General features: G+C 46.9%; 1 protein-coding gene across 8 annotated transcripts in view; it reads left to right on the top strand.

The window, feature by feature from the left end:
* hivep2a (HIVEP zinc finger 2a) overlaps nt 1–14112 on the top strand; it is a 233573-nt gene that overhangs the window by 69663 nt on the left and 149798 nt on the right. The window lies entirely within an intron of this gene.

Raw genomic sequence — 14112 nt, 5'->3', positions numbered from 1 at the left:
CCAGCCAAGAAACACTGGAGAGCCGTTTGTATAGTCCTTTTCTGCGTTTCAGGCAATCCCAGAGTGCTTCACAGCAGTGCGTTACCTTCGAAACGCAGTAACTGTTGTCACGCAGGAAAATCTTGACAGCCCATTAGTGCACAGCAAGATCCCAGGTAACATCACATGAAGGAATAACCAATCAGTCTGGCTTTGCCGATGTTGGCTGAAGGGTGGGTTGGTTGAACACTGGCCACTGGGAAAAATTACCCGCTCTTCTTTGTAATAGTGCCATGCGATTGTTTACGTCCAATTAAACATGCAGATGGGAATGAAGCTTCAAGATCCCAACTGGAATATGGTCACTTCAAAAATGCAGAAATCCTGCAGCACTCGACTGACTGACATGTCTGTGCCCAAGTACAATGTGGGGCTTTGATCACTTAAGCCCAAGTTAACATTGTTACATTGAGACTAATATACCTTACACAGTAGAGTGAGTCTCTGGGTTTATAATGACATCCATTAATCAATTGTGTTTGTGGCTAATCATTTCATTGGCATCCTAAATAAAATTACCATCTTGCTGCTGCTTCCTAACTGTGCTGTCATTCAATAAACAAATTGTTGCCATTATTTCGACAACGACAACAGAGATTTTTCTGTAAAACAAACCTTCCCCGTAAGTTGAAATATAAACAGAAAATGCTGGAAATTCTCAGCAGGTCCAACAGAAACTGTGGAGAGAGAAAAACAGAGTTAACGTTTCAGGCCAGTGACCTTTTGCCAGAACTGGAAAACGTTAGCCTAAGGGAATATGGGAGACATTTCGTCAAATGGCCATCGACCTGAAACGTGAACTCTGTTTCTCTCTCTACAGATGCTGCCAGACCTGCTGAGTTTTTCCAGCACTTTCTGAGTTTATCCTGATAATTTGGAGGAACTGGTAACATCTTGGTATCCTCTTTCTAATGGCTGACAGGGCTCTCCGGGTGACACAATTCGCTACCCAATCTGACCCTTTGCAGGTCATGAGAGTCCGGCATTCAAAATTTGCAGAAAAGTTGGCAGATCTTTTTTGGGGTTGTGGTATTGATGGTACAAGAGTTAGGAGGGGGAGGAAATTGAGCAGTGTTTACTATTGTGCCAATTGCTATTGTCTGAATCCTGCCCGCATTGGAGAGGGGGCGGGAAGATAGAGTTGAAGCCAAAGATCAGCCATGATTGTGGCCGAATGGTCTATTCATGCTCCCATTTCTTTGGTCCTTATACAGGGAATTTATGTGCACTAGTCTGGATGTCAAGTCAAGATAGGATTGAATCATGCCCATGACTGAGTAAAGATGAGTGGTTGAGTTCTCAGTGGCCACTCTAACACCCAAGGGCTCTTCCCCAAGTACATGGGGAGGTGGTTGGATAGTGGTATTGTCACTGGACTGGTATTCCAGAGACCCAGGGTAATGCTCTGGGAACCTGGGTTTGAACCTCACCACAGCAGAGGGTGAAATTTGAATTCGGTAAAAATCTGGAATTAAAAGTCAGATGATGCCAACCACAAAACCTTTGCCCTTAGGGAAGGAAATCTGCTGTCCTTACCTGGTCTGGCCTACATGTGACTCTGGACCCACAGCAATATGGTTGACTCTTAAATGCCCCCTAAACAGGGACAATTAGGGATGGGCAATAAATGCTGGCCCAGCCAGCGACACCCACATCCCAGGAACAAATGTTAAAAAGAAAATCTGTGCCTTCAGACAATGTGCAGAATAAATCAAAGCAACACAGATGATCCCTCACATCACTTCCGAGCAAAGCCTCCCAGCGCACGACACAGAATGAATTAGCATGAAGTGCGGTGATGTTTGGATGAAGTTGCATGGAGTACTTCAGGCAGGATCAGCTCTTGTGTTTCTGCCTCCTGCCAGGAAGTGAGGAGTGACACCTGTTCAGATAGGCAAAGACTGGGATCCCCATTGGTTCAGCTCTCCTGAACAAGCGCATCAACATGTGACGAAACAAGTAGAGACACATTCTCCATCCAAGGGTGTGACTGAAGGCATCGTTCTCCTCTCTGAGCTGTCGCCTCAACGCAATATATTTGGAACTTCTGAATAGGCTGGCAGCAGAATTGGTTTAAAGTGATGCACTGATGCCACATGCATTGTGTAAATGATTATTATAATACACAAGCACATCTTCCTTCCAAAGCTATTTAAGAATTTTCTCAATGTTCTCTGTCAGTGCCTTTCTCCATGCTAACTGTGCCTAAAGAAAAATGATTTTGATTTGCATGAATCTGTTCGATTAGTTGATGGATTTGCTGCATCACACTGTAAAGCACTTTGGACATCCTGAGAGGGACGAAGTCAGCGCAAACCCTTTTTGCACTGTCACCTGTGGCTCAGTTGGTAGCAACCTCATCTCTGAGTTACCAACTCATTGTTGAAGTCCCACTTCAGAGGCATAAGCTGATAAGAAATAGGAGCAGAAGTAGGCCATTCGGCTCCTCCAGCCTGCTCCACCATTCAATACGATCATGGCTGATCCAATTATGGCCTTAACTCCACTTTCCTGACTGTCCCCACAACTTTTGACTCTCTTGTCAATCAAAACTCTTCTGACTCAGCCTTGAATATATTCAGTGATCCAGCCTCCACTGCTCGCTGAGGGAGTGAATCCTAAATACTAACAACCCTCTGAGAGAAGAAATTCCTCCTCATCCCTGTCTTAAATGGGAAACACCTTACCTTTAAACTTCCCCTAGTCCTAGATTCCCCCATGAGGGGAAACATATTCTCAGCATCTACCGTGTCAAGCCCCCTCAGAATCTTATATGTTTCAGTAAGATCGCCTGTCATTCTTCTAAACTCCAATGAGTTTAAGCTCAATAAAACTCCTCATAAATCTCCTCATAAATCAACCCCTTCATCCCAGGAATCAGCCCAGTGAACTGTCTCTGAACTGCTTCCAATGAACACAAAGTCTAAGATGACACCACATTGCAATACCGAGGGAGTGCTGCATTGTTGGAGGTGTGGGTGACTTTCAGCTGAGATGTCAAATCGAGGCCCTGACTCTCTCTCAGGTGGATGCAAAAGATCCCATGGCACTTTTCTGAAGAAAACCAGAGGGGTTATTCCCAGCTTCCTGGCCAATATTTATCCCTCAATCAACATAATTAAAAACAGATTGTCTGGTGGTTATCGTATTTCTGTTTGTGGGATCTTGCTGTGCACCAGTTGACTGCCATGTTTCTCAATATGACAAGTGACTATACTTCAGGAGGTCATTCATTAGCTGTAAGATGGTCCTGATGTTGTAAAAACTGCTATATAAATCCGAGTCTCTCTTTTCAACCTCATATTCATGCCATTATGAAGACTGGCTATTTCTACCTCTGTAACATCTCTTGCCCCTTCTCAGCTTATCAGCTGCAGAAACCCTCATCCATGCCGACATTACCTTTAAGCTTGACTACCCCATGACTAATGCTTCCCAGGCTGGAGTCCCACATTCGACCCTCCGTAAACTTGAGATCACCCAAAACTCTGCTGCCCATACCTTAACTCACAGCAAGTCCCCTTCCCCTGTCACCCCTGTGCTCGCTGGCCTACACTGGCTCCCAGTCAAACAACATCTTGATTTGAAAATTCTCATCCTTGTTTTTAAATCCCTCCATGGCCTTACCCCTCTGTATCTGTGTAACCTCCTCCAGCCCCACAGCCCCCTGAGATATCTGTGCTCCTCTAATTCTGGCCTCTTGTGCATTCCCAATTATAGTTGCTGTGCCGTTGGTGGCCGTAGCTTCAGTGGCCTAGGCCCCAAGCTCTGGAATTCCCTCCCTACACATCTCTACCTCGCTTTCCTCTGTAAGGCACTTCTTAAAACCTACCTCTTTGACCAAGCTTTTGGTTATCTTATCTAATATCTCCTAAGTGGCTCAATGTCGTATTATTATTATTATTATTATTAATAAACTTTGTTTAATAATGCTCCTGTCAAGTGCCTTGGGATGTTTCATCACCTTAAAGGTGCTATATAAATGTAAGTTGTTTTTGTTTTCATCTTCCCTCCTCACCTCGAACTAAGCTCTGAACTACACACACTCATTTGGGAGAATGGGGTGGTCTAGAATGCCACCATGCTCCCATTAAGCTCACTCAATTCTTGAATCTCCATTGGCAGCCAATCCTGTAAGCACCTTGTGCAAGGTGATTCAGAAACAAAACCCTTTTCTTGTATTTGACCCCCGAGGTGTTGACATGAGGGGTTAATAAGGGCCTGCATTTTGCAATAACCTGTTTACTGGATTTAACCCCCTTCCCAGTCCACGGAATTCAGGATAATGCCACACAAGACCCGGGGTTCAGAGAGTGAATCAAATCATTTGTAATACGGAGCATAAAATTGGAAATCTCAAAAGCGCAATGGCGAAACATGGATTGAATGAGAAAGTTGACAGTGGGTTAATTTGTCTTGGTCGAGTGATTTTACTGTTGCCAAGACCTTGGAGGGGTGGAATGGAAATTGGCTAGAATTATGAACAACGAAGGTGAAGGAGAGATCTAATAGAGATGTTCAAAATTTTGGAGGAATTCGATAGAGCAAGTAGAGAGAAACTGTTTACACTGGCAGGAAGATCAGTAACCAGAGGACACAGATTTAATGCTACTGATAAAAGGGTCAAAGGGAAGATGAGACACTTTTTCTTTAACGTAATAAGTTTGTTGTGATATGGAAAGCAACTGCTTGAAAGGGCAGGTTCAACATTAACTTTCAAAAGGAAATTGGATTATGTGTTTGAAATGGGGGGGGGAAAAACTGCAAGGGAAAGAACGGCGGGGGGAAGTGGAAAGCAGGTTTAGTGATGGGCTGAATGGCCTCCTGTGTTGTAAGATTCAGTGATAGCAGTGAACATTGCCAACATGCTTTTTTTCCTTCTGTAGCTCAGCATTATCTTAACAGGAAGTGGAATTTATTTGCAGCATCATGTTGGTAGACAATGATTACCGTCCGGGTCACTGAGCATCCAGGATTGCCCAGGAGTTTCCAGGGATTAAAGATTAATCTCCTGGACACTGCTGCAAGCAAAATCGGGGAGAAAAGTCATAGGGGCATTGGAAAGATGTTGCCGTAATGTCTTTGTGTCAATACAGCACAGAAGGAGGCCATTCAGTTCATTCAGTCCATGCAAGCTCGCTGAGAGTAATCCAGTCAGTCCGATTCCTGCTGTATGTCAACTTTTCTGTGCTTTGACTGCTTGTCATTCGTTACTTATAAAACATATTCACAAACAAGATGCTGCATGGAAAGTGGAACATAATCCAATCCGATATCCAGGGCCAGGATTTTACAGTCCCTGTACCCCGCCCGGCGGGATATTACAGTCCTGCCGAACTGAGTGGAGATTTAAATGGCTCACCACATCCGCCGGGGGGAGACACACCGTGGAGGGGCTGTAAAATCCTGGCCCACGATTCTGCTCGCTTTATAGTTGGCAGGGGAAGGGAGTGTGCCATAACAATGGACATATCGGGCAACCAATGTGAGGTAGTGGGGGTGCGGTGATTGTCAGTGAGAGGTCATGTGATGGAGGGCGTGGTGATTGGAGGAGAGAGGTCATGTCATGAAGGCATGATAATTAGAGAAGCGAGGCCATGTGAAGAAGGGCCTGGTGATTGGAGGAGAAAGGTCACGTGATGAATCCTCCTAGAGCTAGTGTTTCCTGGAACAGGTCACCAGCCTGTTGCCAGGGGCTACAGCTTGAGGGGCGCTACTCTGCATCGAGAATGGCTGACCAGGAGACTCTACCACTCTTACCGCCTGCCATTAGCGTGTGTCGGAAGGATTTGCATAGGGTATAGGCAAACCTTAGATTAGGGAGGTCTTGTGGTGCAGTGGGTCATGCCAGGCCTCTGTGCCAGGTGCTCTGGGTTCGAGTTCCACTGGAGGACTTGATGACCACGGAAGGGGTGTTTATAACACAGTCAAACAGGTCAACCATCAATCTGCAAATCCTTCCGACACACGCTAATGGCAGGCGGCAAGAGTGGGAGAGTCTCCTGGCCAGCCATTCTCGATGCAGAGCCGCGCCCCTCAAGCTGTAGCCCCTGCCGACAGGCTGGTGACCTGTTCCAGGAAACACTGGCTCCAGAGACGGACGTAAGCACGTGCTCTGTCTGTCCTCATGCCCTCATGAGACATGGGAATCCTTCTCAGTCTGAACCCTAGACTTCAGTGAGTCAGACGGTGAAAGGAGTTTTATTGTGTAATGATAGTCTGTGTCTGAGCGACCGAGCACTTGACAATACGTATTGGTGTTATTTATAGAAGTTTGAGGTAAGCGTCGAGTTTGAAGTTCAAAGTTCACATGGGCTGAGCGGAATGTGCAGCAGAACGCACTGAGCACGTGCGGGCTGACAAGACCTGATTTTTGAGTGGTGATGTGAGGCTGCTGTAAAGCAGGGGCTTTTGTTCCATTTCCTCACAAGCTGACATCACTTGTGGAATAAAGATCGCTAAATATAGAAATGCACAAATTTCCTCTAGCACCTGAGTAGATAGCACCTCTTAGATCCCTCCACTTAGAATGTTCTGTACAAAATCCTGACCCTTCCTCATTTTAATTTTAGATTGCCCAGCTTGGCAATTTTTTTTTCCATTCTCCTATCACTTGTGGTGTAATCCGATTACATAATTCATATTTAACGCTGGCAGCTGTTCAGAATGAGGTAAAACATCCTCCAGCTCCTCGCTTCCAACCAGATCATCTGTCCTGGAGACAGCACCATGGACCACAACAACTTCAACGATTATTTATGTTTATAAAGCTCCCTTAAACATAATGAACCGGCCCAAGGTACTTCACATTATCAAACAAAATATGACACCGAGCCACAAAAGCAAAAACGAGCCTCTTAAAGGAGGAAGGAGAGGGAGACCGGTGGAGAGGGTTAGCGCAAGAGGCAGAGTGTCTTCTCCCTGTTGCTATGAGCTCGTACCAGTGTTGTGTGGGATACAATCAAATCTCCAGAGGCACAGATTTCTCAATACATATCTGCAGTATAACTCCGATCTTAGTTGGTAAAGCTCCATCTAGTTCACCTGCTACCATTCTGCTCCTCCTCAGTTGGCAACGCTAGATCTTTAAAGGGGCACTGTCACCTTGGACTGAGTTGAGAACAGTACTGTTTGGATAATCCATGGGCTAAGGCATCGAAGTTATGAAGATAGAAGCTGACAGAGCTGAAATCTATGATCAATTGGACGAGGCAAAGGAACACGGGCCATCTAATTCCCAACGCCTGTCCACCATCTACAAGGCACAAGTCAGGAGCGTGTTGGAATACTCCCCACTTGCCTGGATGAGTGCAGCTCCCACAACACTCAAGAAGCTTAACACTATCCAGGACAAAGCTTGATTGGCACCATTTCCACAAACATTCACCCCCTCCACCATCGACGCACAGTAACAGCAGTGTGCACCATCTACAAGATGAGGGGAGGCGGTGACATAGCGGTGTTGCAACTGTGCTGGTGTTCCAGAGACCCAGGGTAATGCTCTGGGGACTTGGGTTCACATCTCACCACAACAGATGGCGAAATTTAATTTAAAAAAATCTGATGATGACCATGAAACTATTGTCGATTGTCATAAAAACCCATCTGGTTCACTAATGTCCTTTAGGGAAGGAAATCTGCTGTCCTTACCTGGTCTGGCCTACATGTGACTCCAGACCCACAGCAATGTGGTTGACTCTTAAATGCCCTCTGAATAAGGCCAATTAGGGATGGGCAATAAAATCTGGCCTAGCCAGTGATGCCCACATCCTATGAATAAAAAAATCACCTTCTACCATCCTGGAGGGTCACCTGATTCAACAATTGTGGAACAAAAACAGAAAATGCTGGAAAATTTCAGCAGGTCTAGCAGCATCTATGGTGAGAGAAGCAGAGGTAACGTTTCGAGTCCAATATGATCGGAACTTTGGCAGGTGGGTGAGCTTGTGAGGAAGAACGTTTTGATGCAGCGAGTGTTACTGACCAGGAGTTCACTGTCCACCAGGCTAATGGAAATGGAGTCGATCAGTGATTTTGAAAGGATGAGCACTTGAGGGGAATAAACTTGCAGGGGTAAGGGGATAGAGCGGGGGAATGGGGCTGACTGGATTGCTCTACGGAGAGCTGGCATGGACTTGATGGGCCGAATGGCCTCCTTCTGTGCTGTGAATGACCCTGTGACTCAATGGGTCTGGAAAGCAAGTACCAGCCTGTGATATAGAATCATTTGTTGTGCCGCTGATGTCGGCTGTAGCCAGCTTTGCCCTTAGCTGATGTCCCCATGAGCAAGTGTCCAGCATGATGACCTGGGGTGACCCTCTCCTGGTTGCCCTTGGCTAACTCAGCACAGATCAAAGGTTTAATCAGGAGTCTTCTAGGTCCCTGTGGCTTGGCCGCTTGGCTTTGTAAACTTCTGCTGAGCCTTTGGAGAGTGGTTGCCGGCATTCCTGATTCGGTCTGGGATCTCTCCCTCTCTCTTTCTCTTTCTCTCTCGTGGTTTGGCACCATCAAACCGACTAAATTTTACACATTGACCTTAAAAACCTTCTGTTCAGATCTTAATGTAAAGAATTGTTCTTTCCACAGTATGTGCTAATTCAAATGTCAGTGCTGGAAACTATTATTAGCATGTGGAATAGATTTGTTTTCCAGCAAGTGCAGAACACAACAAATTCCATGGTCTAGAAGCACTCTTGTGGTAGGAATTATACTTATCCCCCCGTTGGTTAATTACTCACAGTTATTCCATTTGGTAGTTTAACTGCATAATCAGTCACTATGGAGCACATGAGCAGCCACCAAAGAGAGATTGGACTTGGGGGTTAATATCTGCCCTTTTCATCGCTTAACCAGCATCCCCCAAGCGACAATTATCTGATCATGATCACGTTGCTGCCTGTGGCCTCTTGCTGTGCGCACACTGGCTGCTGAGTTTCCTACATCACAACAGTGACGGCAGTAGCACTTCATTGGCTGTGAGGTGCTTTGGGGCATCCTATGTCTGTGCTATGGAAATGCCTATTTTCCTTTCCTGTAGGGCTTGCCATTAAGAGGCACCCAGCACACTTTGTACGCCTAGTTGGGTTGTCTACACACGTCGGCCGAGTGTGTTGTTGATGGAAGACTCTGAACGAGAAGGGATGCATCTCAGCTGAACCAGACTGTACATTTACAATAGGGATAGACTGGACAGTAATCAAGAGTGGGAATGTTTAGCTATCTCGCTCTACTTCCTCTCTACCCCATCTTCCCCATGTGCCAACGTGGATTTGAGCGATCGGCCAACTTGACCTGGGCCAGAATTTTAGCAACCTTTTGGGATGAAGCTTGGGGGCGGGTGGGAAACCTGGAAAAATGATGGGGGGCGTGGGGGGGGAGGGGCGGCGGGGTGTGGGGGGAAGGCATTGGGGGTGTGCCCAACCTTCTCCCACCGCCATGCTGGGGAGTTGGCAAATCAGCTGCCTTCTGGGAGGTCAACTGTGCCGCTTACTTGGCCGATCAATGACCACCTCCTGCCTCTGCGGGCATTTGACCCGCGTCAACGAGGCACGTGGGGAGACTGCCCGTTGAGACCTGGCAGCTTCCCAGTGGACCCTGATGGCAGAAGGGCCGCCTATGACCGCGCCAGCAACTTTTGGGAGCCCGCCACCATCCCCGATGGGACCGTGGCATCGGCGGTGGCCAATTAACTGCCTGTCACCGGGAAAAATGCCTGCCCCCAGCCGAAATAGGGTCGCTAGTTCTGTCGAATGGTCACGAGGACTCGAAACGTCAACTACTTTTCTTCTCCGCCGATGCTGCCAGACCTGCTGAGTTTTGCCAGGTAATTCTGTTTTTGTTATCGCTATAATAGTATAGAGACAAAAACAAAAAAAAACTGCGGACGCTGGAAATCCAGAACAAAAACAGAAACAGGAAATACCTGGAAAAACTCAGCAGGTCCGGCAGCGTCGGCGGAGGAGAGCACAGTTGACGTTTCGCGTCGTCATGACCCTTCAACAGTGCGGTAAAAGTCATCCCACGCACTTTGGGCTGAGCCAGCGACCATTCCAATCTGTTCTGATGCATTATTCATTGGGTGAATTCACTAGGATGGCCACTCCCATTCCAAAAAGTGTTTAGCGACAAATCACAAAAAAAAAGGCACTTTCACTTTAACAGGGAAACTTGCCCTGGGATTACATTACCCTGGGCTGATTGAGGCACGGGGTGAGGTGGGTGGCTGTCACTAGCTTTCGGGTAGTGCAATGCGAGGGTGCGCTAGGACAGCATCTGTCCAATCTTCACTGGTAATATCTTGACTAGATATTCACCGCCCCCCCCCGGCCAGGCTAAGCTAGAGTCAAACTAGCGCAGACAAGGAAGATGGTGCAAGTTTTCACATGGGGTTTACACTTGGGTATATGTCCCAGCTGGGCACACAACGGGATTGGCAGAAGCTGTGGAAATGTTTGGATTGCAGCTCAACCTTTCTATATATCCTCTCAGGCTTGTGTTGCAGCTGAGAGGGGGACCAAGTGGAAAGAATATACCAATATTTTATTTTCAACTCCCATTATCAGGTCCAGCATGAAACAAATTCTTTGGATCTTCCCCTCTCCATGTGCAGCCATGTCTCTTGTTGCCTCAGTTTGCGGCTAGGTCAATATATAGAATTTTACCTTGCTGCCAATTCGGACCCAAGTAGCGTTTTTAAAATTAGGGCCATTGTAATTGTTGGAATAAAACTGTTGAAAGACATGTTCAATTATCAAAAAAAAAACAACCACTTCTAAGTTAAGCTTTCCAAGATCTGTTTTGCTGACGAGGATGATGAATTCTCCTGTGGAGCAGCAGGTTGAGAGTTCAAGCCCTACGCCAGGGCTTGAGCACAAAAATCAAGGCTGACGCTCTCAGTGCAGCACTGAGGGGGGAGTGCTGTACTGTTGGAGGAGCCCTTCTTTCGGATGAGACGTTGAGCCCAACACACGGGTAGTCTGTCTGCCCTCTCAGTCGAAAGTCAATATCCCACAGCACCGTTTTGAAGAAGAGCAGGAGAGTTCTCCCTGTTGTCCTGGCCAATATTTATCCCCCAATCAGCATCGCTGAAAAATAAATCTGGTCATTCTCACATTGCTGTTTATGGGATCTTGCTGTGCACATCTTTTTCCTGCATTACAACGGTGACTACATTTTGAAAGTGCTCCGCGGGCTGCAAGGCACTTTGGGACGCTTTGGGACTGCAAGAGGCGCTTTCTAAATTCAAACCTTTTTTTTCCTCTCTTTTAACAACAACTTTATCCAAACTGAACAATCAATTAAACGTCAGTGATTGGGGGATTGAGGGATATAGTCGTGCAGTGGTTGTGGCACTTGGTTAACAATGCAGAGGCCTGGACTAATAATCCAGAGAGTTCAAATAACCCCCGAGGGGGGAAGTTTGAGAATTTGAATGCAGTTTTAGAAGACGGTCTGAAAACGAACAGCTGAGCTCAGTGAAAGCGAGCGTGAAACTGCTCGTCTTGTTGTAAGGACCCGATTGGTTCGCTGAAGCCCTTTAGGGAAGGAAATCTGCTGTCCTTACCCAGTCTTAGCCTATATATGACTCAAATATGCATAATACTTTTAGCTGTTCATCATGTCAGTCCAATGCAAATCAGATCATCTTATTTTAAAACCTTCCACAGTTTGTGTACAAGTGTCTCTTTCTCTCTGCCTTTTCTCTTTTAACACATATATTAACCTGACAGTAACGCAGCCAAATGTCATTATATTCACTATCTCTCAAAATAAAACTATCTTGTTTGCTAATAGTGCGTGTTTTCAGATGGCAGTCGTTCTTAGTGTGCATTGCTTGCTTCAGTAACTCGGGTTCAGGACAGTCCCTGAGTTTGTGGTTAGTCATTTGACACATTTCTCCCATGTCCCTGTATGCTCAATGTGTTGAAATTTAAACTTATCACATTGTCTGTTATTCATTCTCCCATTACTAAGGGCCTCAAGACTGCGGTACTCCTGACCTCCTTCGATCTTTCCTTCCTTTTATGGACTTCTCAAACTTGCTGTTGGCTGACTAATACTGCTTGATTTACCTATTGCAAGAGGAAACCATTCACTGATGCCTTCGATTTAATCTTTGTCCCCCCCGATTTCGAAGTAGAGAAGCCTGCAGAATGGTGGGCATGCTCACAGCAAAGAAGGGACTTGCATTTACGTAGCGCCTTTCATGACTTGTCAGACTTGGAGGCTTTTCCTTGCCTATTGACACATGAGGCAGGCAAAGCATGTCTGTTTCCATTACTAGTTTTCTCCCTGCAACAGGTTGCCAGAGGCTACAGCTTGAGAAACGCCACTCCATATCAAACCTGGCTGATCAAGAGGCACTCCTACTCTTATCACCCGCCATAGGCATATTGGAAGGATTTACAGGTTGATGCTCAACCTGTTTGGCTGCATTATGAACACACAAGTCGTGGAGTGGGATTCGAACCCGGAGCTTCTGGGGTCAGAGACAGGGACGCTACCCACAAGACCTCCTCTTTCACAGCTTCAGGACAGTCGAGAACGTTTCTCAGCACTTTTTGAAATGCCGTCACTGTTGTAAGACAGGAAACGCGGCAGCGAATTGGTGCAGAGCAAGATCCCACAAGCAACAGCGCAACAAATGCGAAAGCAGAACACAGTGGATGCTGGAAACGTAAACAGAAAATCCTGGGAATGCTCAGCAGGTCAGGGCAGCCTCTGTAAATAGTGTGGGCACGGTAACATACTTGTTAATGTACCTGGATTAATAATCTAGGGGTCCTGGGTTATTGATCCCGAGGCATGAGTTCAGCTCTCACCCTGGCCACTGGGAAATTTAAATTTGAAATGTTAAATAAATCTGCAGTGAAGAGGTAGCGGCAGGAACTATGACCATGAAAATGAATTCTATTGTCCTCGTCTCTTCTATATGTCACTCCAGACCCACCACAATGAGGTTGCCTCTGAAATGACAGGGCCAAACCATTCCATTGTATTCAAGGTTTTTTGATCGACAAGGAAGTCAAGGGTTATGGGGGGGTTGGGGGGGGGGGGCGCGGGAAGGCAGGAAAGTGGAGTGAGGGCCACAATCAGGTCAGCCATGATCTTATTGAATGGCAGAGCAGGCTTGAGGGGCCGAATGGCCTATTTCTCATAGGCCAGAATTTTACCTGAGCGTGATATGACACGCGAATGATATTGGGCGTGTGTCCTGACATCACCGCGCACCCTCGCGATATTTCGCTAGACAGGTGCGTGATGAAAATGGAGGCGTGCCTGTCTTTAATTAACGGGCCAGTTAAGGCCCTTGAGGCACCAATTGTCTGTGATTTTATGCAGCCCGTGCGATTCTCAGGGTGTCGCATGGGCACAATAGGCAGGCGGGTAGGCCACATTTTCAATAACCTCATCCACAGGTGGGATAAGAGGGGTGAGTGGGTGAGTTGTTTGTACTTTAGTTTATAAGTTGCTGCTGCTTGCTTGTGTGGCCAGGACAACTTCATTTCGCTTTAGAGCTGCTGTGACAGAAATAAGAGGCTTCAGTTCAGGAATCTGGAGGATTCATACCCCTTGGGTCTTTCCAGGAATCAGACAGCCTTCCCTTCCCCTGGGAATGGGGATTGTGGTCTCCACTGGAGGCACCTCCTCTGTGGAGGAAGAGAGGGCCAGAAGGGGGAGGAGGCCAGATGTCCCTATTCAGCCTCCAGGGGAGTGACGTGTGGGAAGACAGGAGCAGACACTAGGGACGCAAGGCCAACAGGAAGTCCAAGGTGCAAGGGGCCACAGAAGACTCGGCTGTTGTAAATCCTGCTGCCAGGGTTTGCAAGTGGTGATGCAGCTCCCTCAACATGTCACAGGTGCAATGCTGAAGGAAGCTCCATCTCTCAAGGGAGACAGTGACTTCCATCTGTCAGATGATTGGCCCTGAGATCAACTCCGACTGTGTGGGTGGACACCCCATGCCGGTGGCTCTGAAGGTCATGGTGGCCCTCAACTTCTATGCCTCTGGCTCTTTCCAGGGGTCAGTGATGATCTTTGTGGAGTTTCCCAATTAGCTGTCCACAGTTGTGT

This window comes from Carcharodon carcharias, chromosome 2 (genome assembly GCF_017639515.1).
Source record: "Carcharodon carcharias isolate sCarCar2 chromosome 2, sCarCar2.pri, whole genome shotgun sequence".
Classification (NCBI taxonomy): domain Eukaryota; kingdom Metazoa; phylum Chordata; class Chondrichthyes; order Lamniformes; family Lamnidae; genus Carcharodon; species Carcharodon carcharias.
The sequence above is the reverse complement of the archived record's forward strand: the minus strand, read 5'-3'. Positions and strand labels throughout refer to the sequence as shown.